The following is a 27,759-nucleotide window of genomic DNA, read 5'->3' as shown; positions in this document are numbered from 1 at the left end:
TGTTGTCTGTGCCTATGAGTTTTTGTTTCTTTGTTTGTCTTGTTCCTTTGTTGCTTTCGGTTTTATGTCCTGCATATGAGTGAAGCCCTATGGTTCTCGACTTTTTCTGTCTGACTTATTTCGCTTAGCACAATAATCGTGAGATCCATCCCTGTTGTTGCAAATGGCACTATTTCATCTTTCTTTTAGGGCAGAGTAGTATTCTATATCATCATTATTTATGGTGGCCAGACATGGAAATAACCAGTGTCCTTCAATAGATGATTGGGTAAAGAAGATGTGGTGTATGTAAGCCAATTTCAATTGAGTGACTATACTCACCATGTTATACATTGGATCCTTAGACCTTATTCTTCTTAAAACTACCCTTTACCAACCTTTCCCTATTTCCTCCACCCCAGCCTCTGGCAAGCACTTTTCTTCTCTGTATTTCTATGAGGGTTTTTTTTTTTCCAATCGATTCTATATGTAAGTGATACCATGCATGTCTTTCTCTGGCTTATTTCACTTAATGTCCTCCAGGTTCATCCATGTTGTTGAAAATGAAAGGATTTTATTCTTTTTAAAGACTAAATACTATTTTTTTGTATTCATATACCACATTTTTTGGATCTGTTCATCTTTTGACAGGTATTTAGGTTATTTCTGCATCTTGGCTATTGTGAATAATGCTGCAGTGAACACGAGAGTACAGGTATCTTTTCAAGACAATAGTTTCATTTTCCTTTGGCTAAATATCCAGAAGTGGTATTGCTGGGTCCTATGGTAGTTCTAATTTTAATTTCTTGAGGACTCTCCATACTGTTTCCCATAGAAGCTGTACCAGGTTACTTTCCCACCAACAGGGCGCGAGCGTTCCCCTTTCTGTGTGTGACACTAGTGGGAGCTGACTTCCAGTCCACAGCCTTCCTCTGTCCTCTGCCGGCACATGCTGACCTCTAATGTGCTCCTTTCCGTTATGTTCATGACCTTCCTGCCATGATGCCCAGTCATCAGGCCCTCCTAGCTTACTTTGGGTCCCCGTTTTGTGTACCACCAGACACCATCGGGTCCCCCACTTTCTCAGATACTCACCTCTGTCGGCACATGGCCACTCTTGGAGTAGACACCTCTACTGTCCCCCACTAGACCAGCCCCACACCCTTCTCTCTCGTTCCTGCTCTGTGCACACAGCGTTTCCTACGACACGTGTTTCCTCCCACTTCCCTGGGCAGTTAGACCCATGTTTCTTCTTGCTTAGACCGCCTCAAACTTGTCCGGGTTTTTCCTTACTCTCCTCCTCCTGGAGACGCAGCACAGGGGGGATGTTTTCTGCAGTGATATTTTCTGTCTTAGAGATTCAACAGTGCTTCTCTCTCGGTTGCTCAGGCCCAAATCTTCCCGCTCTTGCATCCCGTATCAATTGCATTAGCTGCTCCTGCTCTCCTTATAAATTATGTATTTTTAAAATCATGTCCTTCCCCCCACTTAAATGTAAGGTCCATGGAAGCAAACAACTTTTTAAATTTACTGCTGTATCCCTAGAAGAATGGTATGTGTGCAAAAAAAATCGTCGCATGATTATCTAAACAGATCTCCTGTTGTTGAACTTATTAGTTGTTTCCATTTATTATTATAAAGTACTTTGTATGGACATCTTTGCAGCTATTTCTTAATACCCCATTTTGCTAAGTGCAAATTCTTAGAAATAGAATTTCTAGATTAAACTGTGTGCATATTGATAAACAATTGATTTATACTGACAGGTTTCCTCCAGAAAAGTTTACACTGTGTATCACTTCTGATGGAATACGGAAATGCTAATCTTTCCAGTTCTTCAGTTATACTGGGCATGAGCCTTCAAAATGTTTACCAATTTATTAGTTAAAAAAAATCGGACTATTTTATTTTAGTTGAATATATTTTGATATTCTTAATTCAGAGTAAAATGTCCTGATTCTGTTGCCAGATTTTGGGTGGATTGAGATCATACCATTACTACGGATTGTAAGGGAGACTTCATTATTGCATAATACTTAACAATAAAATAAAACATAAAACAATTACTCCTTCCAAAATTGAGCTTCATCACATTAGCTCCGAATGGAGAGTGCTGCCAAATGGCCCCATACTTCTATGCTTTATTAGTTTGGGAAAAGCTTTTGTAGACATGTCCGAGTTTTACTCACTCAATCCCTTATGCTTTTTTCCCTTAACCAATAAATAATAAAGAGACATGTGTTTTGCTGTAAGAACGCCCCATGTATGAGGGTCTAAATGGTTACATTTTGGGGGAAGGGAATAAGTATTTTATTAAGAGTTCCTGCACCTACTAACATGCCTCTTAAGAGATAAAATAAGTTTATACACAGTGTGGTAGTTGCAATGGGAATGAATCATAAGCTGAACCTGTCCTTTGTGCCGTGGTGGGGGAGGGAGGGTTTCCTCCCAGGACACTGAAAACATAATGCGATTTGTAGTGGGACAGGAGCCTTCCAAGCTACCCTCCCGTCATGCGCTGCAGATTTACGTACTTAGGCTAATAAATGTGTCCATTGAAACCAACGGACTCTTTCCATTCTCTGTGCCCTGTCACTCCTGAAGAGATGACTTGTGTCTCTAGCTCTCTGAACCCTGAAACCTTTGAAGCAAATGATAATATACCACTTTCTTCTCTGTGCTTTACTGCTCTCTCTAAGAGTGTGAAAACTAGCAACCTCAGCTAGAAGGGTATGTATGTAAAGCTCTAGGCTGGAAAAGCTGAAGGTTTCAAGTGAAAAGTATAGCACTTCAATTGCATTATATGGCTTCGATTATGTAGAATACTGGACATACCGAATAATTGTCATTTTGTTTGCCTACAAGCATCCCTATATTTTCCTGATTGTATTTGAGCAAGGAATATTTCAGCATTAGACGACCTAGTACCAGCATCTGTCCATATATTGGCAAATTCATAGTTCTGGAAAGAAAGAACAGGTCATGTAGCTCTCACTGAGCTTTTTTGGCTTGTATGTGGATTTTCATAGACTGCAATGGAAATACTGGGAACATGGATTATCTCTTCAAGCTTAGGTGTAAACACAAGAGCTTACTGCAATATCTTGGATCATGCACCATCCTAGGAGCGAGGGTTATTTCCTCGAGACACTTGAGTGGATGGATCCGTTGCCAAGCAACTTGAATTCTTATGAGGCCAGGCTGGGGAACAAAAGCACGCCAGGTGGTAATACACAGAAGGAAAATGACAAAGACACGTGGAAAAATAAAGCCTCCATCTGGGAACCGTAGTGTGTAACTCTTTAGAAATTTGGACCATGTTCTCCCTTCATAATTCATTTCAACAGCTATTAGTCAATGGTTATATCTTCAATATCTATGACTATCTCCCCATTCATTCTCCACTCACCCTGGATGACTGATTTGAGGATTCGATATTATAAGTAGTGAGCTAGAACTGCACGTATCGTATGCTAACTACGCTGCCAATAATTATTGTTCACTGCTTGATCCATTCACATAATTTTCTCTGCTCTCCCCTTTCCCCGCCCCTCCCATGTCTTATGCATTTTGACTTTTCTTCTCCTTATCACATGCTTTCTCTTGCTTTTTTTCTCAGGACTGATTTTATAGATGGAACCTTCACGTCGCTGCTAGTTGGTGCTTAAATACTCAACTTAGGTGGAAATATAGATTCCTATAGAAGATAGTCAGAGCATGCCCTTACATCTCTCCTAGACACCTCTGTCCTGAAATTTAACATCCTGGTATCCAAGTGGAAACCAATGGTGAGAGTGCCAAATGGCAGCAGTTGTGGTACACAATCACACAGGAAATCAGCTTCACATATGCTAAAAGATAAGTCAGTTCTGTTTGTTCAAATGCTCTATAAGAGTAAACTTTTTCTCACTATGGAAACTAAAACTAAAGGAAAACTACGAGTACTGTCTGAGAGACCTGCCAGCATTATTTCATATTTCGTTCCTCAAGTTTTGCATTTTCTATAGGCTGCCCCTGACCCCAAAACAACCTGTAACAACCTAGGACCACGTAACAGCAGAAATCATATTGTTCTGAAGAATTTCAGGACAATAAAAGTACAGTCTAATTTGGGAACATGGCAAAAGGAATAAGAAACTATTATTTATTTACTGCCTACTATATGCTTGGTAATGCACTAACCATTTCTTGATAGTTTTTAAAACTTAATCTTTAAAAATCCTTGTATTGTGGGTATAATTATCCACATTTAAAAGTATCAAACTAAGACTTGAAGAGGTTAAGGAACTTGCACAAGGCCAAGTAGCACCATCCTCTAGAAAACCAGAGTTTGTACCCCCATATATTGAATTTTTCTAAGGTACACTGTTAAGGAAATATTTCCTCTTGAGATACAAGTACACCAGTAAAAAAGTTAATGGGATGACTTAACTTTGTCATTGTAGGTGCTGTTGGATTGACAGTTCTTCTGGGGATGGGGGTATGTGTGCAGGGGTGGGGGGTGGGGAGGAGGGAGAGCCGGTCAGGAGCTGTTGGACAAATGGGAGGGGTGATGTGACTGAACAACTGGGGTCCTTTCTTACTTCTCTTTGGTCTCAGTCCATCCATTTACACTGACCTCAGCACTCCCTATGTAACTTCCTCTTCACCATTTTTCGGTCCTTTTTATTCTTTTCTACTTTCATTGCCCTTTGGCTTTTGCCTGCCTGTTTAACTCCTGTAGTGAAAATAGTTGATGCTTCAACCAGAAACCCTTGGATCCCTTTTGTCTTCCTTCCCCCCCCCCCCACCTGACCTTCATGTGATTTTGCTGCTAACAAGCCATCCCTGCAACGCTCTTCTGAAGGCTGCCACGGCAGCCCCACGTCAGAAGAGACAGAAGTGCCTGGAAGTTGACACTGCCGTTCTTATTCCTGCCCCCAGTAGCATTTAACCAGTGACTGACTGATGCAGGATATGGACCCCTTGCCTCCCATCAGGTTAACTCATTCTTACCTGTCACTTTCCACTCCGATGCTCACCTGTGAGATTAGCCCGAGGCTGGGAATTTGCCTGAAATTACACTTTTTCTTGGTTTCTTCTCACAGTCCCTTTGCATTGGTTCCTGGGGGCACTTTCTTAATAGATCATTTGCTCTTGAATTTTTGTCTCACATTTTGGGGAATACTCAGATTTTAAAGGTCTGTTGGATAGAGAATGTGAGATGACACTGTTACTTGGGAACCCAAAACACTCTTGTGACTTTTCTGTTAGACTGAGGGAGAAGGGAGGTCAGGTGATACGTGAAGTTCTGGCCCAGGACCATGTCATGGAGGGTTCAGTAGGCCTCTGGACTCGTCTGGTAGTCATTTTCCAGTTTTCTGACTGAATAATCGGGGTGGACCTAGGTAACATCTGGCAGAGTACTCACGTTGGTTCCCTAAGTACGAGCTATTATAGTAGAAAAAGACCAAGGGGAAGTCACTCAGGTCACGATGGTAAATTAAAAAAATAATCCTGTCCCTCAACCCCTGTGTCAGTGGCAGAGAGTAGCACCATCCTCAGAGACTTAAAACCCACTTAGATGGTTGATCCCATCATATCCCCAGTTAATACATCATTCTACTTCCTGAAGAAATCAGATGAGTCATGGCAGGTGACAGTGGCCTATCAGAAGCTTAACCAAGCAATAGCCCCAGTGCCGCTGCTTGCTCCATGTGATGTCTTTCCAAGAAGAGATGAGCGTTGCTTCTCATTTGCGGTGGATGGCTAGTGAGTTGGCAAAGGTGTTCTCAACACCTTTTATGGATGAGGACCTGAGGCAGCTCACCAGGTTAGACAACAGTGTACAGTCGTAGACTTTTCCTGGGCCTGAGTTACTCTCCTGCTGTCTGTCACAATGCAGTTTGAAGGGACCTTGATCATCTGGACATTCCACAAAACATCACTTTAGTTCACCATATTGGTGACATCATGTTCGTTATACGTGATTAGGAAATGGGTGTCCTTTAGAATTGGATGTTCTGAGAAGACACATGTACTCCAGAGACTGAGAGAAACTCTACAGAGATTTGGGAGCCTGCCACGTCAGTGAAGCTCAGGGGGTTCCAGTGGCCTGGGGCATGCGGGGACTTCACAGCAAAAGAAGTGCAGCCACGGGCCCATGTTCTTGGAAGTCACTTGTCTTCTCATGTTCCCCACCATCCTGAAGATGCTGATTTGATAGGATGGTGGAATGGCACCACCTCGGTGGCACTGCCGTTCAGGCCTGGGGCAAGGTTCCCCGGAAGGCTGGATATGCTCTGAATCAGTCTGGTATGTAGTGCTGTTTCTCCAATAGCCAAGATTCATGGGTCCAGGAATGAAGGGATGGAAATGGGGGTGGCAGCACTTACTATCACAGCTAGTGTCCCACTAGCAAAATCTCTGCTTCCTGTGTCTGCGACTTTATGCTCTGCTGGCCTAAAGTGCTTTGTTCCAGAGGGAAGAACGCTTTCACCAGGAGACACAACAGTGATTCCATTAAACCAGAATTCAACAGATGGAATTAGTTAACAATGTGGTATCCAGCTTTGGACTAAGACATGTTTGCCCTCAAATCATTCTCTTCACTCTTCCAGAAGACTGAGAGATTTCATATGTGCCAGGAATATTTTATTTGAATCTTACAGTGGTCACTAAGAGCCCTAAATGGTATTAGGGTTACCGGCAATGGAATGCTTCCAGTTCATTTAGTTTCAGAACTGTTTTCTTATCCAAGAAGAGTCTTCTTAAATGTCATCCAGGGAAGAAGTTCTTAATTAAGCATCCAGTGTCTGAAGATATTCCATATTCTGTATCCTAACATCGTCTTAATTTGCTTTGTAGCATATTTGACACTAGCAGTTGTATTATTGGTTGATACCCTTGTGTTTGTTGACTGTCTCCCCAGAGAACTTAAGTGCCATCAAGACAAAGCATATCATGGCGTCCTTAGTACAGAGCCATACAGAAGTGAAGAGCTAAGAAATATTGGTTACATGAATGAGTAACAAATTTGCAGAGTTCATGGTGAGACTCAAGCTTATGTAATTTTCTTGAAAGAGGTCTTAGGAAAGATCTGGGCCATTAATTGTGTTTGCAATAAATTCTTTTTTTGATGACAATGGAGACTGTTGTGATGACGAAGATGATAACATCAGCTGCCTTTGCAGCTGCTGTGTGGTAAACTGAAGTGGGTTGACCAGAAGAAATAAAAAGACACGCGGATGTACAGCTTCAAACAATATCCTTTCATCTCTGACTGCTGGGAAGGCCAACCGCAGATAATCATCGGTGTACCCGGATCCCCAGGGAGCTGGCAAAGTAAGAGCAAAGTCAGCTCTGGAGGAAAGAAGGGAAAAGTCACTGATAGCAACAGGTATTGCACACAGCGGTCACAGTTGCTCACGAGAGGATGCGTCTGCCATGTATTTAGAGCGTGAAAGCCTGCTCTCTGCTCACTAGCTTTCCCTCCTGTGTTGGGAAGCAACCCTGTCAGCTTCCTAGGAGAAGGACAGGGTGTCCTACTGGCACATCTGTAGCTATTTTCTTCTATAAGTCCAGTTTATCTAGCGAGATATATGGAGACACTGATTGTAATTATTATTATACCTGTCCCCCCTGTGCTTTAAAATTTATTTTATACAAGTTGAAAGTCCATACTATGGAAACAACACATTTTCTTCACATGTCCTGTGTTACATGGTAAGGCACACTTTATAATTTTTAGAGTGTTCATTTTCAGTATTAGGAAATATGCATATTTCTTGCTATTTACAATTTTAAACAGAACAAAACCTCAAGTAAAAAAAAAAATATTAGGCACATATTTGTAAAGTCCATCCTACACTTTTGTGACCAAATAAGCACCAATACCCTTATGAACACACGTACACAAAGGAAAGGAAGAAAAACAGAAAGGAAGAAACTTGGCCTAGAACTTGTTCTGTTTTATTCTGACTTGCTTGTTACTCTGGCCCACATCTAGAACTGGAAAGTGGTGGCTGATTGTATCCAAGGCTAAGCTTGTGGCTCTTATTTCTTGCTTCAGCCAGAACCAAGATATCCAAAGAATATGCTTGGAAGGCCTGGTTTTTAAATGATTTCTAGTTCTAGGTCTCAGTCACCGAGTATAGAGACGTTTGGGAAAACTCCAGAAAACAACTTCAGTATAGAACACCTCACACTATGAGTTTCTGTTTACATACAGTTATTTTCATGGAGTAGGTAGCACGTTCTCAAAAGAATCTTGTTGTGAGATACACATATTTCCAAGACATTTTCCTAAGCAGCTTTATACTGCAATTAGCCCCAAGCCTGGCGTATGCTAGAAGTACTGAGCCTGGGCAGTGATTAAGTTAGGCATGAAGGTAAGGTGGGCTGCTCTCCGCTGTGCCCTTAAAAACAAAATGCGGGCACAGAGAGAGTCCTTGTTCTGTCCTTTTTTCACCCACTGCACTTTCATTTCCCCTTCCACTACCCCAGAGGTCTAACACAATGGTCTCTGACATCCGGTATTGAACAGAGCTTTAAAAATCCACGCAGAGTCCAAAACTGTAGTAGGAACATGTGGTTTGCTTTTCCTTCGCGTTTAATATGACTTGCTAGGTTCAGCCTACTTTGTAATATATTCCTAAACCACAGGATCACGAGGCCAAAGTCCCAGGGGACAGTGGCTTTGTGCGTTGATTAGCACCATTTGCCTGCTTCCTCCCTCTCTTTAGCTCAGGTATTAGCTGTTCAGATAGCAGAGCCTGTGCTGGTTCCCTAGGTCCCTGCTCCATTTTAATGTGAGCCAGTGATGCAAAGTCCCCAGCTTGGCCTGTCAGAACTTGATAGCTCTGTAAACATTGGAATCTTTGTTGCCATAACACCAGGAAAAATAATATGAGATCCTGTATATAAATATAGTGGAGGCCTTGGGGAATGGGAGCATTTCTAAAGGACTTGAAGCTGTGTCATGGCATAATCTCCTATAAATAAATGTCAAGGTAGTCGCTGAATGCAGACTGGATTTTCGCCTGCCTGTAGCGCTGGGCCTTCTAGACAATAGTTATGCTAAGGGATTATCTTTTAACAGTGCAGTTATCTCCTTTGCTTTCTTTTTTCATTATTCACGTAAGCCAAGGGAAATGAAAAGCATCTTATTTCAAGCAAAAGGGCCTGTGAATGATTAACTCTGGTTCCGTGCATTGGGACTTTGCATAGCAACCTCTCGGTTTACAACTAGAAAAAGGCTCAAGGCAGCCACAGTGGTTCATGGACCTGACATCCTCAAAGGAAGGCGGTGAGGAGCGGATTAGGTCTAACCATTGTGTTTTTGAGTAGAAATCTCTGTAGCTGGCTCATTGAATTTTGCATTGGTTTTAATTGCACTTTCCTCAGTGGAGATGTGTTTTGCTGACCTTTACTTTCACAGATACTCTTGCTTCTAGAGCTTACTTGAGGATCCAAAGGAAACTGGACAATGATTATGGCTTAATCTGGTGTAGGCCACCATATTTTACATGCTTTCTCCCTGACACTATTCCAAACTGGGCTAACACTGCCTAAATTTTACATTTAAAAATGGAATTAATAGAGAGCTTCATAATGGCCTTAGGTTTTAATTTTAGCTCGACAAAAATTTTGTTGGCAAATTTTGGCACTCTTAGTATTATATATAGCACGGAGTATTAAATGAAAGAAAGAGAAGCAAATGGTGTGATTGTATGGTTTCAATTAAAAGGACCCACATTGTACAAATATGAGGGATGAAATCAAGACCAATTCCATATCTTTTTGTGGACATTTGGTGCTTAAACATTTATATAACAAGGTCCATTTTCATGGAAAACAAGACCTGAGTTAAAAGAGTCAAAGAAAATGAAGTGTAAGCTAAGGACAGAAGAAACACTGGAGAATTTAGGAAAATGCAATATAGTTATAATACAGCCAAAATATTTAGGACACTTAAATTTAGACTGCAAGTCAATCCAGATGTTTATTTATTAATGTTAATAATGTTTCCAGCCTTGTTATAGAATACCAAATCCCAGGGGTTCCACTTCTGAGTTTAAAGACAAATGCATGGTCTTTATTCTTTTCCAGCTCTGTTTTAATTTTAGGAGTTTTTCTATAGCCATGGTTTTCCTGTACAAGTGTTTGTACAATCCTGGGCAGCTCCTGACGCCTAGCACAAAGTCTGCGTGAGACACTGGTCCCGCAAAGCTTTCCCCCTTTCTACATTTCTCTTCTTGCTTCCATGACAATAAAGAAAGGAACTTGGCATAAGAATATACTCTGTTTCTGCCTGTTTCTCATCCGAAGTCAAAAACCTCTGCCCTCCCACCCAAGACTAGAATTTCAGCTGGCACAAAACAGCTGTCTGCTTACAGGTTTATTCCGGTAGTAACCAAGGACAAAACTATTTTAATCGAAGGCCTGAGGCTGCTCTCCAAACCCTTCCAATCTCTGAGTCATGCCCCAGAGAACACCATTGAGGAAAAGGTACGCATAACTTCCGCACTGTATGTGTACAAGGTTCAAACGATTCCCTGTTCTGATTTCTCTTGATTGAATGCGTAGAGTAATGGAGGCTCATGCACACCAGCCAAGCCAGCGAAGAGCTAGCTGTGGTGTCTGGGAGCCGCAGTGCCCTGTCCAAACGGGCCTCTGCTGCTCAGCTTCCCTCGGAGTCATCATGTGGCAACGTGGGGCCCAGGGTTGCCAGTTATTCTGGCTTGTCAGTAGAACTTCTCAATCTTGATTTTTTATGTGATTTCTGCATAGTTTGAAAGGTTGGCAATTAATTTGAATTAAAGTCAAACATTGTGAAGGTCAGTGGAAACATGGCTCTCGGATATTTGGGACTGCTGGTATCAACCCCAGGCTTTGCTCCTGACTCACTCTGGGTACACTTTGTATTCTTAGCTTCTCAAAATGCCAGGCAGAGTAATTTGTTTACACATTTCACTTTTATTCTAGGTAGTGTGGCAGAAAGAAAAGAACTCAAGCTTCGGAGTCAGGGAGATGTAGGTTTTACTAGTTCCAGATTTCACCAAATTGTGACCTGCAGCAACTTCATTCCTTGACGCCTCTCTTACAACATGTGGAAATGAAAACTGACTTTACAGGGTGTTGGGACGACTCAATAAGTGACTGCATGTAAAATGCTCATCTTGGAGCACAGGTGCTCTCTGCGTGCGTGTGACCGTTCTGATCATTACCAGAGAGTGAACTTCTTGGGAAGACACTCAGCCTCCATCCCAATGAGTTTCTCTCCGAATGGGAGGAAGGGCCTCTCTGAAGATCTGACCTACTTTGCAATACAAAGAAATTGAATTAAGAGTCGTCTTTATGGAGAATTTTGGAACTAGAACAGACCTTGAGGAAACAGAAATTCCAACAACTGGAAATTAATAGAAACGTCAATTATATGTTAGACATTAATATTTAGACATCATTGTTATCTTAGATAATTCATATTTGAATGCTTTCATTGAAATGCAGTATGTATGATACATTAACAACATGACTTCTTGTGAAAATAAAGCCAAAGACCATGTCTGGAACTATGTTGTGAAGTAAAAGAATGGAGATTAAATTCTTTTCTCCCAATTTCTGGGGGCTTTTTACTTGGAAATGAGTGGGTGAATGGCTCTTACAATATTTCTTTCTTTTGTATCCAGGGAGGTCGACTATTAGGGAGCTTTCTTCTTCTCTAGCTCTAGGTCCATGTTCTGTGCTAGATGGTGGCAAAGGGCCACTCAGCCTATCGGGATGCACAAAAATGGAGTTGGAGTAGGTAAATGATGTTTCCTCTTTGCCTTCTGTTCAAAATTCAGGGCAAGTTAAAGTTTCAGTATTCAGAGGAAGAGGCGTCCTTCCTTCCTTTTCCTGGAACAGCTGCAAGCAATAGAAAACCAAACCAAACCAAACATTCAGCCTAACAAATATTAGTAGTTCAGTGCTAAAAACAAAACAGCGTAGTTATGTAAAATGGTCCCATGTAGCTGGTCTCTTTCATACGACATATCCTCTTGTTAAGAGCTCTGTGACAGCGTGATAGGCAGTGGTGTGACTCTGTGATCGGTTATGTGAAGTGTTCAGCTATGAACTGTTGGTGAAACTCTTTTATTCCTAAACTTAAAAGCATATAGTGACGCTCATATGTGAGTCTCAAAGATGTTTGATGACACTGAAGAATTGTAAGGAATAGTGATGATGTTGCCATCAACCATGGCATGGGAACTGTGCTAAGTCTTAACGGACAGTGTGTAAAATCCTCATCACCCATCATGCAGGTCTTTATCTCCATTTTACAGAGGGGTAGACTGAGTCTCAGGCGTAAGGGGCTTCTCCTGGGTACAGAGATGGTTAGATGAGGCTAGGATTAAACCACATTTGTTGCCCTAGGCCTTTCTACCCCATACTTTCTCAAGTATTTTAAGGAGTCACTTGCCCCCACTTGTGGGGAATGTAGCTAGAAATCATCAGAGATGCCAGAACCCCCAGCAATTAACAACCATGCCAGAAATGGAACAAGAGCCCGTGACACATGTCAGATGCATAATTACTTAAGATCCTTTGCTATTTCTTAGAAGAGAAGGAAGTTCTTTCCCTTGTGCTCACTGCATATACAACATAGAAAAGGAGAAAAGAATTGGAAAAAAACAAAACAAGGGCGTGATAAGGAGTAGAATAATGAGAGACGGGCCCGACACAAACAAAGAAACAAACGACCCCCTTTTTTCTCTCAATGAGCTCGGTCTCCTACAATGAATGAAGGGGGAGTAAATTTGACTGCAGAAAATTTTAAGGCTGAATGATGCCGGACATTCCGTAGACAAGACGCGGTCATCCAATGAAGGTCGCATCACCAAATTAGGGCTTTGGGAACTTTCCTTGCTTTTATTCTCTCTGGAGACTTCTTTCCCCACGAACATTTTTCAATCCTGGTGCAGCCATCTCCACCTTAACAAGACTTAGATGTCAGATAAGTGAAGGGCCATCCTGGGTGCAGAAAGAAACCCTCAGACATCCCAGGAGATAAATTAGCATGACTAAACACAATGTAAGCGCTGAGTGTGATGACGCCCTCCACCCTTCCCTTTCCTTTGGTAAAGAGGAATCGTTTGTTTGTTCGCAGGCCCATCTAAACATTAGTGTACTTTAGAACTCAGGATGGGACTCTGCAGGCGTGGGAAAACACAGGTGAAGGACAGTTCTGTGGTGGAGAGGCAGCATCACAGAAGAAAAGCAGAATCAGAGGCCAATCTTATCGCATTAGTTCACAGAGATGACATTGCAGGCTCCACCTTCACTGGGATTACAGGTGTCATTATCTCAAGAAGCATTTAGATCAGGGGCTCTGAGCTCCCCGTGGAGGTCCTGAACCCCAACCCCTAGGGAAGGGAGAGGCAGAGCTTCTTCCACAGGTGGTTTGGATGTGCACCCCAGGTTAGAGAGCAGACTTAGACCCTGTGAGTAACTCACTCCAGGGCTCCAGGGTTTGTTTGTTTTTTATCTATTCCAAATTAATATGCATGCCTACACTATATTTATATCATGTACCCAGATTATAATAATGGAACTACAGCAAAGGGATTCTCAAAAAAAAAAAAAAAAAAAATATATATATATATATATATATATATATATATATATATATATGTATGTATGTATATATATATGAAAATATACTACTGAACGCTGTGATGTATGAATTAGATGTGATAACATGGAAATAGAATATTTTAAAAACAAAGGTAATTAAGGTAAAAGAAAATATTTGTATAGTCAGATCTCTGATCAGAATTCAGGAGTGGGAGGTGGTTGAAAGTTCACTATGCTAATGTGCCAGGTGATTTTTCATCAAAGGGGTTATGGATATTGGTAGCAGAGTTGCAAATAATAAGGTTGAAACTTTTAGAGATAATAAAAATGAGAGAGAGAGAGAGAGAGAGAGAGAGAGAGAGAGAGAGAGAGAGAGAGAGAAACGAGAACCAGTATGAACTGATGGGAAGTGAATGGAGAATATATTGGGGAGTTAAAAGCAAGACATTTGTTGAAAAGAATAGCAAAGAAGTTCAGAAGGAACTAGGAAAGAACCAATAAATGTGAGATGCTGCTGAAGGCATGCGATCTGAGAAGGACAGTTATGACCTAAGGCTGAACAAGTGACCTTAAAATCAAGGCAGAAAAGGACCCAACAATTCCAGGGAGTGGCACCACCTGCAGCAGGAAGTAGAAGAAACCAGTGAGGACAGTGACCCCCGAGGATCAGGGTTAGGAGAGTAGCCTATGACAAGCAATGCTGCCAACACAGAGAGGGCTTGGAAGAGATTAATGCTTAAGGCTCTGCCAAGCCAAGTCATACGGAATGATATACTTGTCACTTCACTCCTTTGGATATGGTTTGTATCCTAACAGTCCCTTTTGTCGTAGTAAAAGTAGTTGTACACTTGAAAGGACTGTGTACACTAGGTCCTAGTAGATGAATGGCCAGTATGAAAGAAATGGAAAAATTCAGAGGCATGGTCTTTGGGGGAGAAAACCAGCCCTTAGAAAGTTGTTGTCTGGTGACTGCTGGAACTTGCCAAGAGGAGTATGTGGGAACCTAACTACGAAAACGGTCTGTCAGGGGGAGGCGACCTGTGCGCTAGACCAGCAGGTTCAAGAGCTCAGAGGACAGTGAGAAGGTAAGAGGATGTGTCAGTGAGACTTTGAGAGGAGGAAGCTTGAGAGAACTGGATGGAAGTAATTCATAATGGAGGGGCTAAAGTAACAAAAGGGTAATGGCAAATTATAAACAGAACACAGGAAGAGGAACAAACAATTCAGAAAGCACTTTGGAGAAAGGAAAACTGAGTGTGGAGCTGAATGTCTAGAAGCAGTTTAAAGGCTAATCAGAGTTGTTGAAAGGACAACTCAGGGAGATGCAGACTGAGGTGGGTGTCTGAGCTGCTCAGACACCGTTTTGACCTGCCTGGGAATGGAAGGCCTGGGGGCAAATGGGTAAAGATCCCTTACTCACTCACCCTGGAATCTCAGTGAAATATCAGCTTGGACCTGAGGAAGGAAGGAGGTGAGACTAGACTGGAAGTCTACGTAGAGGAGCCTTTTGGGGACATAGCAAAAGTAGTGGAAGAGAGAGCCCCTTGTGGAACTTTTTGAATATCCAAGACCATGGCCTCGTAGGGACTATTCTGTAACTCAGATTTTCTCACAAAATAGAAAGGTTATGGGCATAGTTTGCTATCTGCTGGTGGTGGACTATGGCTCAAGTTGAGAAGGAGATAATACTTGGGGATAATACAGAGTGAGTGGTAAAAGGCCCTTACCCAAGGGTATAATTTCTGGAAGAGAAACTTTCCCCTTACTGACCAGGAGAAAACTTTGTAAATTAACTCAGATTTAGTGAAGAAGGAGAACCTTAACCGAGAACTCTTTTCTGTGGAGTTATGGTCTTGACAACAGGACTATTTTAAATGAATTGGTTAAAGACCATAAGAAATTGTGTAATCATTAAAGAAGAGAATGTGTAACTATAGCATGTGTTTAGTCTCACATAAGGATACAATGTAAAATATTTTTTAAAATTAGTACAAAATATCCAGAAGTAATATTTGAATACCACTGGGGTTTTCCAGTGAAGGAGGAATTTATATTGAAAATGCCAATTTGACAAAATGAAGAAAAATTGTTTAGAACTGTTCATTATTACAGGCAAACCACTCTGTCGAAGATGGTCTATCCAGAGCTAGAAGAATTCATGGTGAATCGAATCAAGAGGACACCATATCTTGTTCATAAAAGATGCTCAATATTTATTTACTGAATGGATAAAATAAATATATATTGAGTAACTAAACAAATTAATGAATAAATGAAAGGTGTAATTATATATTCCATTTGGGAAATCATTCTCCAAGATGGTTGGCTTCTTTTCCATGGGCTGCCATGCTATCATGTGCATTCCCTAGGGGTCTTATCCTACTGTGTGCTATGCTCTTCTACTGAACTATAAACTACTAGGGGGTAGGAACTAATTTTTATTCTTCGTGATAACCCCTGCACTGACCATAGTACCCTGAGCATAGTAGACATTCAAGAAATAGTTGTATAAGTGAATGACATTATTTATAAGAGTACTAGCTTAACCCAAATATTAAATTAGAATTATACGTGGGTGATTAAAAAAGGTTACTTAAAAAAAAATCTTTGAACAATATCTAAAAGGCCCTTAAGGACGTATAAGACAGGAGCAGAAAGATGAGCAAGGTTATTACTATAATTTGAATGGACATTTAGATTGGAAAATGGATTCTAATGATGTAGAGTGAACAATTCCTTTCTTGGGAGTGAAAGGCGAAAGAATTGAGGATGGAGACATTCTTTTCACCAAAAACACATAGGAGAGTGTCCTCCCAGAATCCCCCACCTCATGTTGTCCCGATTGTTAGATTAAACATGGATTATTTCTTGAAAAAAAAAATTTTCCTAGAGGAAATCCAGCATCTATCTCCCCCTACTGGTGTCATATTAAGAGTAATGTCTGACTTTTTTTTTTTCCTTTTTATTGAGAAATGTTCTAATTAAGTTGAATATTTTTGTTTGTTATTTGGGGAAAAAAACCTTATTCTTACTATAAAGTTTAAGCACCCAAAGTGGAGATTTGTGTTGCAATGAGCTTTACCAAGATTTGGAGTATAAATTGTTTCATCACAGATGAAGAATGAGTATAGATTGTTGCTACTTCAACTGCAATTCACAGATTTATATGACAGTGGATGATAATTGGCTGATGCAACGAAAAAATTTGAATAAACCTTTTATTATAGAAAATTTCAAACACACGCAAAAGTAGAGAAAAAAATTAATTCTCGTGTACACATTATTCAGCTCCAATGTAAGTCATAACTAATTTTATTTCTTTTCTTTTTTTTTACTTCCCCCAAGGTCCTACATCCAGGTCGTATTGAAGCAAAGTCCAAACATTGCATCACTTCATTCGTAAATATTTCAGCGTGTGCCTAAAGGTAAAGATGCTCTAAAATATCTCCATATATCACTTTTATGCCTAACCAAATTTAGCAATAGTTTCCTCAATATCAGCAAATATCCAGTGTTCAAATTTTCGCAATTGTTATAAAATTTATGAATATTTATTTTATAGTTTGTTTGAAGCAGACTTTGGATAAGTGCTATATTGGTAATTGGTTAACTACATTTAAGTAGCCAGGTATGGCTGGTCGCTACCATATTGAATAGTATAGTGCTAGACCCATTAATTCATTACAGGCTGCAAAATGATAATGCTATTATTCTATTATTTATTTATTAGTTGTAATATTTTTATACAGAGAAACTTCCTCTTTTCAAATATGTTGCTGTCATGAGGTTCAGTTCATACAGGGCAGGCAGAAAAATTGCTTCTTTCTCTGCGTTTATCGGTTGTCAGAATAATGAGCTGCTTCCTTTGCTTTCTGCAGCGGCGATGCATGAACGTTTTTGTTGTTGTTGTTATGTCGTCACAAATTGTGTTTCAATTTTTTGCAGTTATTCTTGTTGATGCTCAAATTGGTCCGTCTTTGGCTGGGGGTCGGGGAGGTATATTCAAGCTATCTCTTGTGCTGTTGATATGATTATATGAGTCTCTGGTAGTATCCTGGCCTTCTTGTGTGTGATGAGGTGTTCCAGAATCATCTTGTATGTTTCCTGCTTCATATCTGAAATGAACTGTTTTTCCAAGAAGCCCCTGGTTCTGTTTAGTGGCCTGTGGTATTTCAAGAACATGCAATCTGGGCACTAGGGGTGATTGTTGCAGTTGGGTTGGCCATTGCTTCTAGCCTTTACAAAAACAGAGTTAGAAATACAGATTGAAAAAAACAACTACATTATGAGTTTATTCTGATATATGCAATTTAAAACCAGGGCCACAGGACTGCCTCTGATTTTAGAGCTTTTGTTTTTTCTCATGCTGAAAATCCAGTTTTTTCTCAATGACACCAATATAACAACCCATTTCCTTTATGTCATTATGTCCTTTATGTCATTTCCTTTATGTCACAATATGCACACAATAATTTCAGGATGACAATACCAATACTACCAGCAATGAAATTATTATTTAAAAAAATGCAGTTTTTGGGTTTTGTTTTTGCACATTTTTTTAAATCCTTAGACTCTACCTCACTGATGGCATATTGTTATGTTTCAGGGTTATTTGAAATAATCCCTCCTTGTATGGTTTTGCCACAGATTGGATACACATCTGTATTTATTTGTTTCCTTTCATCTCTAGGGTTTCTTTTTTTTAAATGTAGCTTCATTTTGTAATTATGTGAAGTGTTTATGTGGTCTCAGAGTCAAATCTACAAAAAAAGGTATATTGAAAGAAGTCTAGCTTCTTACCCTATCTCTTTAACTCTATTACCTCCCTCCCTCCCTCATCAATGTTCATTTTTAAAAAAATGATGATTTAATCTTTCATTTATTATTATTAACAAGGACATATATAAATTTATATGTACCCTTTCTTAGATGAACCATACTATACACACTTCCCTCCCACCTTTTTTTCCTTAATAATGTATTCTGGAGACCACCGAGGGATTGTATGGATATTCCATTGTATGGATATTCCATAGTTTATTCAGCAAGTCCTCTGTTGATGGACATTTAGACTGTGGCAAGTTTTTTTTTTTGTTTTTTTTAACTTAAAACGGTAACAGCAGCATAAATAAATGTATTACCTTTCTCCATGCTTTTTGTCATTCACTAGGTTCATATAGATAGTCACAAAGATTAAAAGCACAAACAAGTTATATTAATGAAGACAAATATTGGTGAGAAATTAAGGTAAATTTACTGAAAGTTATAGGTCTGGATATCCTAGAACTCAAATAAAATATTTTCACTATCTGTACGGTTAGGGGAGTGCTGGCTCTTTTTCTGATTTTCAGACTTCCTAGGATAGAGCTCAGTCAGGTTGGAAAAGTAAAGCTGATTGCATTTGAGAGATGTGAATAATAGAATAATTATTTTGTAGAATGTGAAATGGTAACTGTTTCCAGAGGAAATTTTATTTTACCTATTGCTATGTGCCTGTAAGCTTTACAGAAAATTTGTATAATAATGAAATACTAGATAATTATTGTTCTGTTATTTGGACACATGGTTGAACTAGACGCTGAAGATATCTATTGGGAACCATTATACCTAGTTGCTGGAGAGATTTCTTTCTTCACTCTACCCTTTCAATATCTACTTTTCAGATATTAGAAGGTAAAAAGTAAGTGGCAACTGAATGAGCATCAATAAATCAATAAGTAAAGATGCTCTGTGTTTTATTTAGGACGTTTTCACATTTTCTGTCTTGCTGGGACAAGATGTGGGGTTCCCTTGCCTTAATGTTCTTTCCTTTAGTTTCCCCTCAGCTCTATGTAGAGATGAGGGGTCTCACCGGTTTCTCACACATGCTCCTTTATTCACCAGAAACTGATGTAATTTCGATAGTAATGCTCTAGTGCTAATGATTCTATCATGAGTTGATTTTATTGGTGCAATAAATAAATACTAATTAACACTACTGTCTAGAATGTTGCATTGTGCATTAGGGGAGTTTTTAACAAGGGTAGGTGACCCGAAAGAGAGAGCTATCAGTTGGGACCATGCATGTATATAGAGGAGAAATTAGGAGTGTGTTCTCAAGAGCTCTAGCTCTCAAATCTCACAAACCCCCAGACTCCCTCCCCTCCGGTTGGGAGAGGAGACCTTAGAGTTCTCACCTTACTCCCTTCTGTGTGGATCACTTCCATAGGAATGACCTGTGCAGGGCAGGGAAAGCCAGCTCTGGACAGAAGCAAAAGCAGGGAAATCAGGCATTTCCAAGGAGTCCAGGAAGGGTTTGTCTTTTAAGAAAGACCAGTCATTCAACTTAAAATATGCTTGAAACGACTTGTACCTTTCTAAGCAGGCTGCCCTTCTCGGCATATTAAGAGGTGGGTGCAGACTGAGATGTTCCAGTCTGCATTTTCTAACACTCACAGATTTGACTGTGAGAGGGAATGGCCAGATTCAATGCAATTCAGTCATACCAAGAACGCAGGAAAACCAAGAACTAGCTGCTGGATCTGTCAGTCTTTTATTAATAACATTTTTAATACATTCTTATCTTGCCTATGGAGATGGTTTTCCTACATAGAGCTTTTATAGTATAAGGCTGCTTGTGAGTTGTAAGTTTAAAATAAAATTTAATATCCATTATATATTAAAGCTACTTGCTAACCATTAATTTCAATAATTTATTATGTACAGATTGCATCTTTTCCTAGTGTTTTATTTTTAGTTTTATTTTTTTGGAGGCTTGTGGGCTTGTAGGCACTCATTGAGGCACAGGTTTCAAAAACCTCAGTAATGAAGATAAATGCTATTTTAATGCAATATTTATAAAAAAAATATCAGTACCAAAATAGTCAGTGATGAACACTACCAAAATTTTAAATGAAGACAAGTTCAGACCCTGCTTTTGAATAATTCTACCTCGTTTGCCTCACCCTAATTCTGGCTCTGGTTCCAACAAACTTTTATTTAAAAAAGAAGCAGCTAGTCGATGGGGCATAGTTTGTACATTTCTAAAAATATTGCATCAAGCCATTATTTCTCTTGATTACTACATTTTTTGGCACTGCTTTATATTTTGCATCCTAGTCTTGGCCCTGTTTTTGAGTTCAACTTAGAGATGATTAAATCCCACTGTATCACTTTTGCCTGTAAGGCTGTGTATAGAGCAGCCTCTATAGTTGCTATTGTCTTACTATCTGAATTCCATCAGTTATTTGTATGACCTTAAAGAAGATACTTACTTTTTATTATTTTAACCTATGTCTACGTGATACCCAGTTCTGGGTCAATGAAATGAAAAGAAAAGAAAAGAAAACAAAAATCTCTACTGAAAGCGAAAAATCATTTTATGTTACCACATGGACAAAATAGCTGATTGTTTGAAGTTTTTTATTTTTTTAAATTTTATTAACTGGTTTGTAGTGTTGTGTAGATACAGGCAAGCTTTGCTAATGTTCAAGAAATTTTTTTTTTTTTTTTTTTTTATGTTCAAGAAAAATTAATCCTCGGTTGAAGTTTGTAGAATCAATCAATAGTAATTGAATGCTATCTGCAAACAGTACTGGTGATTACTAGCCCAGGTGGTTGGTGTTTTCTCATTTTCTCAAGAGGTGGGAAGAAGGTAAGAATTTTCAGTCTAGTAACAACCTCGGAAACTTGCAGAAGGGACGGGTAGGGATGTGTGTCAATAGTGCGCAGGGAGGGAGGCAGGAGCTGGAGCAGGGGAAAGCACAGTCGTCTTATACGGCTTCTTGGTTAAAACTCAGAGGGTTGTGGGTTTCACATCAGTCAACTTTCATTATTCCTGTTCCCATCTTCTTTGATTCACATGGTTTCAGTTTCTTTCCAAACGTCTTTGGTGTAAAACCTTATGGTCATGAAACAGAGCAGTTGAAAATGTTGACAAAAAATTTTGGAAGCAATCACTGAAATTTGCACAACTTTACTAGTAGTTATTTTTAGTGTGAAAAACAGTGCTATTCTATAGTAAATGTGCATTAGGGATGTTTATGTCATTATTATATAGCTACTTAGAGAAATAAGACCACGATGTTATATATGTTTCCAGAAAACGGAACTTATTGGGAAGCAAAGAAGTAGACATTTTATATATATTCCTTAAAGTACAAGAGGCACATTTTATTGTGTGGAAAATACGATTTGTCTAAACGGGAGGAGACGTAGCTATTTTGCATACCACTAACTTGTATTTAATATTGGATTTAAAAAATATGAACTTTAAAACGGTTAGGTTGTCTTTTGAAGTCCAGACATAATTTTCGTAGTGATATGAAATAGGTTGAAACAGGAAAGTTATTGGGAGATGGCACTGAATTTTAAAAATAAACAGAAAGTGTATTTTCCTGTAGAATCATATTTATATAATCAGCATCGATGTAATCCTTTGACTGACTTGTCTGCTAATCCTATGATAAGTTCATAATTCAATTAATTGCATGCATTGTATATACTAATTCATTTAAGAAAAATGAGCTGTCATCATTATCCAGAAGTATTTATGGGGTGACTAATAGTTCAAGGTGCTGGCTTTGCATGTCAGTAAACAGACTTTCTACTTCTAGGAAGCTTGAACTAAAATTAAAAAGAAATTGAAATTAAGAAGAAAAAAGATAACATCTGAAAAAGGATAAACAGACAAAAAGTAATCCTGCAAGACCCATAGAAGATACAACAGGAATTTAGATAATCAGTCACAGCTCGTTAACAAATTCCTACTGAGGGCATTTTCAAAAAAAAGGAAGAAAGAAAGAAAAAAGAAAATGTATTGGGTACCCCCTAAACATTTTTGCTATAATCTCTCAATTATGGTCAAACGATGGGCGTAAGGCAGAGGCATCCCATAGAAATACGTACAAATGAAGGAGGAGATTGGCTTTCATTCAGGTGGGAACCGCACAAGAAACAGTATGTCAGTTGGACAGAATTGGAAGCTTTTTAAGTAATTTTGGAAAGTTGGCTATGTTGTGGAGGACCCATTAGGACAAGCTTCAGCACGCTCACTTTTTTGTGCAGGTAAAGGAAACCTGAAATGTGTTTGAGCTGAGAGAGTGACCCAGCCAAGAACTGTGAATGGCAGAGCAGATGGAGCGTGGCACGTGGTGGGCCCCTTTGCCGTACAGCGAGTAGCAGAACTGGCTCAGCTTTGAAGGCGGCATTCTTTTAAGGCTGTGTGTCAGTCAACTTTCCTAGAGTAGTCCCGAATAGTAGTGGCTTATTGATTTGATCACCAATGATTTAGAACCACAAATATTTTCTCTGATTTGCTGCCCGACTGAAAGCATCTGACTGTGTGAAACAAATGTTGAATAAATAAGATGTTGAAATCTCTAGAATATTCTAACGTTTCGTGACAGTCTGCGGTGATGTTTGAGCAAATGCAAACAAGAGTGTTCCTCTTTTCTTCTTCCTATTAAAAAGAATTTCTTGAAAGAAGTTGGATTTCAGAAGGTCCTTCAAACGAGGAAGGCTGAACATGTATGGGAACTTGGGAAGCCTATATTTGCTTCCTCCATTTCCAGTCTATACAAGCCCTTCTTAAACCCTTGCAGTCACATCACCCTTCCATTCCACTCAAACCACTCTGTTGAAGATCTCTAATGAAACTCTCCTTCCTCTTCCTTACTCCTCTTAACCCTCAGAAGCTTTTTGTGCTATGTCTACCTCTCATTGCTCCAGCCACATTTTTCTGCTGGTATTTCTGGATCGTCTTCATCATCTTCCCTCCTAACATCATTGCAGTTATCTGTCCTCAGCAGTTTTCAGCTCATCAACACTCTCGAGGGATGGACCATTCTAGAACATTGAGAACTCCCAGACTTGCAAAGAATTCTTTCAGAATGTGGCTTGAGCTTACTGAAGCATCCTTTGTAGGAAGAGAACACGCAGGCGAGTTTGGAACACAAAAACAATAACGGTACCACACTGGGTGGCAGAATAACTATTTTCTTAGGGGAGTATACAGAGCAGAAAGAGATTAATGCTCTAGTCAATTTCTTCCTTTCATGCGTGGAGGGAAAATCAATATTCCATATTCATGGTTTCCAACATAACATTTTACTAGTGTGGTCAAAAGGGATTTATACTATTTGTTGCAAAATATCAGGGTGTTATTTTTATAAGGATAAACCAGAGTGGGGATGGGGTTCTTAGGTGCCACCTGGTTTTCACACTTTGGGGGAAGTAAAATTTAAGTGAGTTTTTAAAAGCGGGAATATATTCAATTGCTGGGAAATATAGCATAAAGGATTTCTGTAAGCTTCTTCTGGGTTTTTCTTGCAAGCTTTAAATGAGAATTTTCTGCCAATTTTCTGGCAGAAGCAGAGGAGACATAGCAATTTGGCTGGTGGTTTTGATTATGGGTTGTCTATATGGCATCAATAAAAGTAACTAGACCTAGGTCTGATGGGTACTGAACTTGCTTAAAATGCCAATAAAAATCACAAGAGTAGGGAATAAATCTTAAATTTTAAATATCTTTTTCTTATAATACATATGGAAAGATTATTTCTCAGTATTTTAGTGTTAAAAGTACAATAACTGGAGAAGAGTATGTTCTCTTCAAAGTGCCAATAAAAATGCAAAATGTCATTTTCCAGTGCAATTCGGCCTGAAATCAACCTGTTTTATGGTAATTATGGGCTCTGGCACCAGAACATAGCAGAACTTGAGAAAGACTGAATGAGTGATGGAGTCCAACCTCCTTAAATGTGAAACATATGAAATGATTTGTGTCAAGAGAAATCCAGAGGGCATCATCACCCTCCCCACCCGAACTCTGCATCAGCTTCGCTAGTGCTGCATGGTCACCCCACAAGGATGAAGGAGTGGGTGAGAAAAATACTTTCAGGGCAATAGCAATAGTGTAGGAAAAACCAGTTGGTGGACAGGAAGTTTCTTACCAACTGTGAGAAAGAGTTGATGATGCCCAAAGTGGTGAAAAGTGCCTTTCATTGGCAAACTCTGGTACGTCAGTGTGAAGGGAAAGTCATGTACATTTCTCATACTCACTGTGGTGTCAGACGTAAAGACCAGTAATGTGTCATCAGATGGCAGCATATCTGGAGGTGGTATTCAGGCCAAGAGAAATGTGGTAATGCTTTTCACTTTCCTCCCTTTTTCCAGTGTAACCTTGAGCTCGTTGTGATACAGGTGTCCTGGCCTAGGGGTTGCCTTGGATCGCTTTTAGTCTGTAAAATGGGCGAAGAATAAAAGTATTTAAATTTGACAGTGTTCAGGTGTCCCGTATTATAGACCCACATAGAGTAATCGTCTTAGGGATTTTTTTTTTTTTTTGATCAAAATTGTAATACAGTATATCTTTGAAAGAATCCATTTTCTATGAATTTTCTAACACAAAACCATTTGCCCACTAAACTCTCCCCTCGTTTTTTTCCCTTCTCAGAGGCCATTGTTTTCGACAAAGCAAGCTGATTCTTTGTATTTATTTGCACATCTTAAAATGGCACATTTCTATTGCTGTTTCTTAATATTTCAGGTTTTGGCATTTTTTTCTTACTTTCCTCTGAGGGTAAGGAGACTTTAGCTCTCTCCCAACAACCTCCATCACAGATGCACATGGACACACACACACACGCACACACACACTTTGGGCCTACGTTTTTTCAATGCAGTTATCTGAACTTTTACTTAGGTGGGTATTGGGAGTAGCTGTTCTTATGTTTATGTAAATGCTGTTATTCACTGAGTCATGCTGTATTTTACGATTGCTCTTTCCTTCTGGCACAACTTTTTATTTTCCCTGGAGTTAACAATTGTCTTGGTTTTCTGAATGCGTATATGATTGGTTTTCTGCGTTCTCACCAACTGCAAGCTAGGTCACTGTTCTACTTCCCCTCTTGGTATGTTCTAACATAGAGCGCAGTCTGTGGAAGTCATCTTCTTGGAGCGTCTCCCACCATTATTATTTCTGATGGCTCCTCGCACACTGTGAACTCTGCAATTCTCTCTGATGTAAGACCTCTTGTTTCCTGGCAACCCACGTCTTCCTCTTTCTTAGTGTGCTCTCTTGTTTTGGTTCACACAGTTCTCAGTACCTGTCTGAAGAAGGGTGCATGAAAGATACCTGGTTTGAGACCTTGTGTGCTTGAAAATATTTTTATTTTATCCTTATTCTTTATTGAGAGTTTGGCACAGATCTCCAGGTTGGAAATAATTGTCTTTCAGAAATTTGATGCCATCGTTTCATTTTCTTTTTGCTTCTTGTATTACAGTAGAGAATTTGGAAGCTATTATAAGTCCTGATTCTTCGTTTTTGACACATTCTTCATCATCTTGGTCTTCAATATGCTTACATTTTATGACAGTGTGTCTTCATGTGTACCTGTTTTATATGTTTGGCTGGGCACCCACCAAAAAACGTAGAATGTGTGAAGTGTCAAAGCAGAGGCTCAAAGTGATGGTTTAAATACTAACCTGGTGAAAGGGCAAGGGTGGCAGTTGATAATAACACCTCGAGGCTGGCAGCATGATACTCCACACATGGTAGGTACCCAAAAAATAGTTACTGGATCTAGAAGAAGACTCCTGTTTCCAGTGAGAGAACAGAACTCTCTAGTAATCCTGCTTAGTGCAATTTCAGGAGGAAGCTGTACACACAATTGAAAGATTCTCTGGGTCATGTAATTATTGCATGGTACAAGAATTTTGTTTCAAATAGGCTCAAAGAAAACTAGAGGAATTTCCCATAAAGTTCCCCATTTTTCCACATTTATCCTGAAAGATGAGATACTAATTATATCAATCTATTCCTTAAAAAACTGACAATGCCAGGTTTAGTTTAATAAAGAGCTAACTTTCCAGTTGATAGAAGTCGAATGTTTAGTTATTCTTTATTGGTAACCAGTGTCATTTATCCTTTTATTCTTTCAGTTTTCTTGATTGACTATCATTGATTGAAAATATTATTTGATTTATGTTGCTATAATAAGTTTCAATATACCCTTTTCCTTCCTTTCTTTTGTTCCTCCCCCACTTCACCCGTCCCCTCCCCTCTTCTCTAACCCCTTTCTCTCCTCTTTTCTTCTCGCTGCTCAATCGATGATCAACCAATCAATTATTCATGGGAGCACATACTAGATGCACCATAGAAATGATTTTTTTTTTTAATGAGGAATATGGATCTTAACATTTTAGGTGCAATGTTGTATTTTTCTTACCACATGGTCTTTGAAATGTTTATAATGCTTCCCTTTGGTAGAAAGGATTTGTTTATAGATGCCATAAAATCAAGCATTACTCTTGGCTCACATAATCATAATCACCACCAAGACCACTATAGTAATGGTAACTTTTGGGTTGAATAGACCAACTAATTTTATAATCTGTTATACTAGTCTTCTGATCTTCACTACCATGGCTATTATGCATTCATAAAAAAGCAGAGAATAAAAGCTAGTAGTTTACATGCTGTAAAAATTAAGAGGACATGATTTAGGATTAAAGGAGGTAATGATTTAATTTTGGAGTTGCTGAGCTGAGCTCTGGTGGTCTGGGAAACTCCGGGGGAAATCTCGATGTCACAGTGACAGATTTCGATTGGAATATTTTATAATGCAATGGCAGATGCACTTATGGAAAGCTTTTCAAGTCAAGATGTTGCCTCGCATGACCTTAGGACACGATGGTTCTCCCAAGGCTCTATATTTGGTGAGCAGTTTTCTGTTTAGCCAAAAGTTGAAAATTATTCCCCTTGACACATTATTTAAGAGTTCTTTAAAATTACATGGTTTGCAAAAACTATTAACAGGACATAAATATATAGTCTTTAAGCCAGTCAAATCTATTTGTAGTTTTTAGACAGCTTGAATTAAGGTAAATCTTCTTTATGGTAATTTCCCTGGGGCTTCATATATGGCTTGTGTTTCTCTGTATATTTGCTTCCACTGATGAACTTGAAATAACAGTAACTTGGACTTTTTGAGACTCTCTGGGACTTCTGCGTCTTCCACTAAGTTGTTAAAAGTATACACCTTAGAAAATTTCAAGGATTCACCCAGGCATTATAGTCAGAGTTAACATATTCAAAAAACTTAAAATTTGTACTTTTTGTTTTTGATTTCTTGAGTCCTTGATACTGAGGCCCCATTGATTATTTTTGCACACTGTACATTTGCTTGTAATTTTTTTTTTTTT

General features: G+C 39.3%; 1 long non-coding RNA gene across 2 annotated transcripts in view; it reads left to right on the top strand.

The window, feature by feature from the left end:
* LOC141572760 (uncharacterized) overlaps positions 1-27,759 on the top strand; it is a 323,171-nt gene that overhangs the window by 50,497 nt on the left and 244,915 nt on the right. For both annotated transcript variants that reach the window (XR_012498226.1, XR_012498227.1), the window contains exon 2: positions 16,921-17,000. This is a non-coding gene — a long non-coding RNA (uncharacterized LOC141572760). The remainder of the gene's footprint in view (positions 1-16,920; positions 17,001-27,759) is intronic.

Source organism: Rhinolophus sinicus, linkage group LG07, assembly GCF_036562045.2.
Source record: "Rhinolophus sinicus isolate RSC01 linkage group LG07, ASM3656204v1, whole genome shotgun sequence".
In the NCBI taxonomy this organism is placed as follows: Eukaryota; Metazoa; Chordata; class Mammalia; order Chiroptera; family Rhinolophidae; genus Rhinolophus; species Rhinolophus sinicus.
This window is presented reverse-complemented; position numbering and strand designations above follow the sequence as displayed.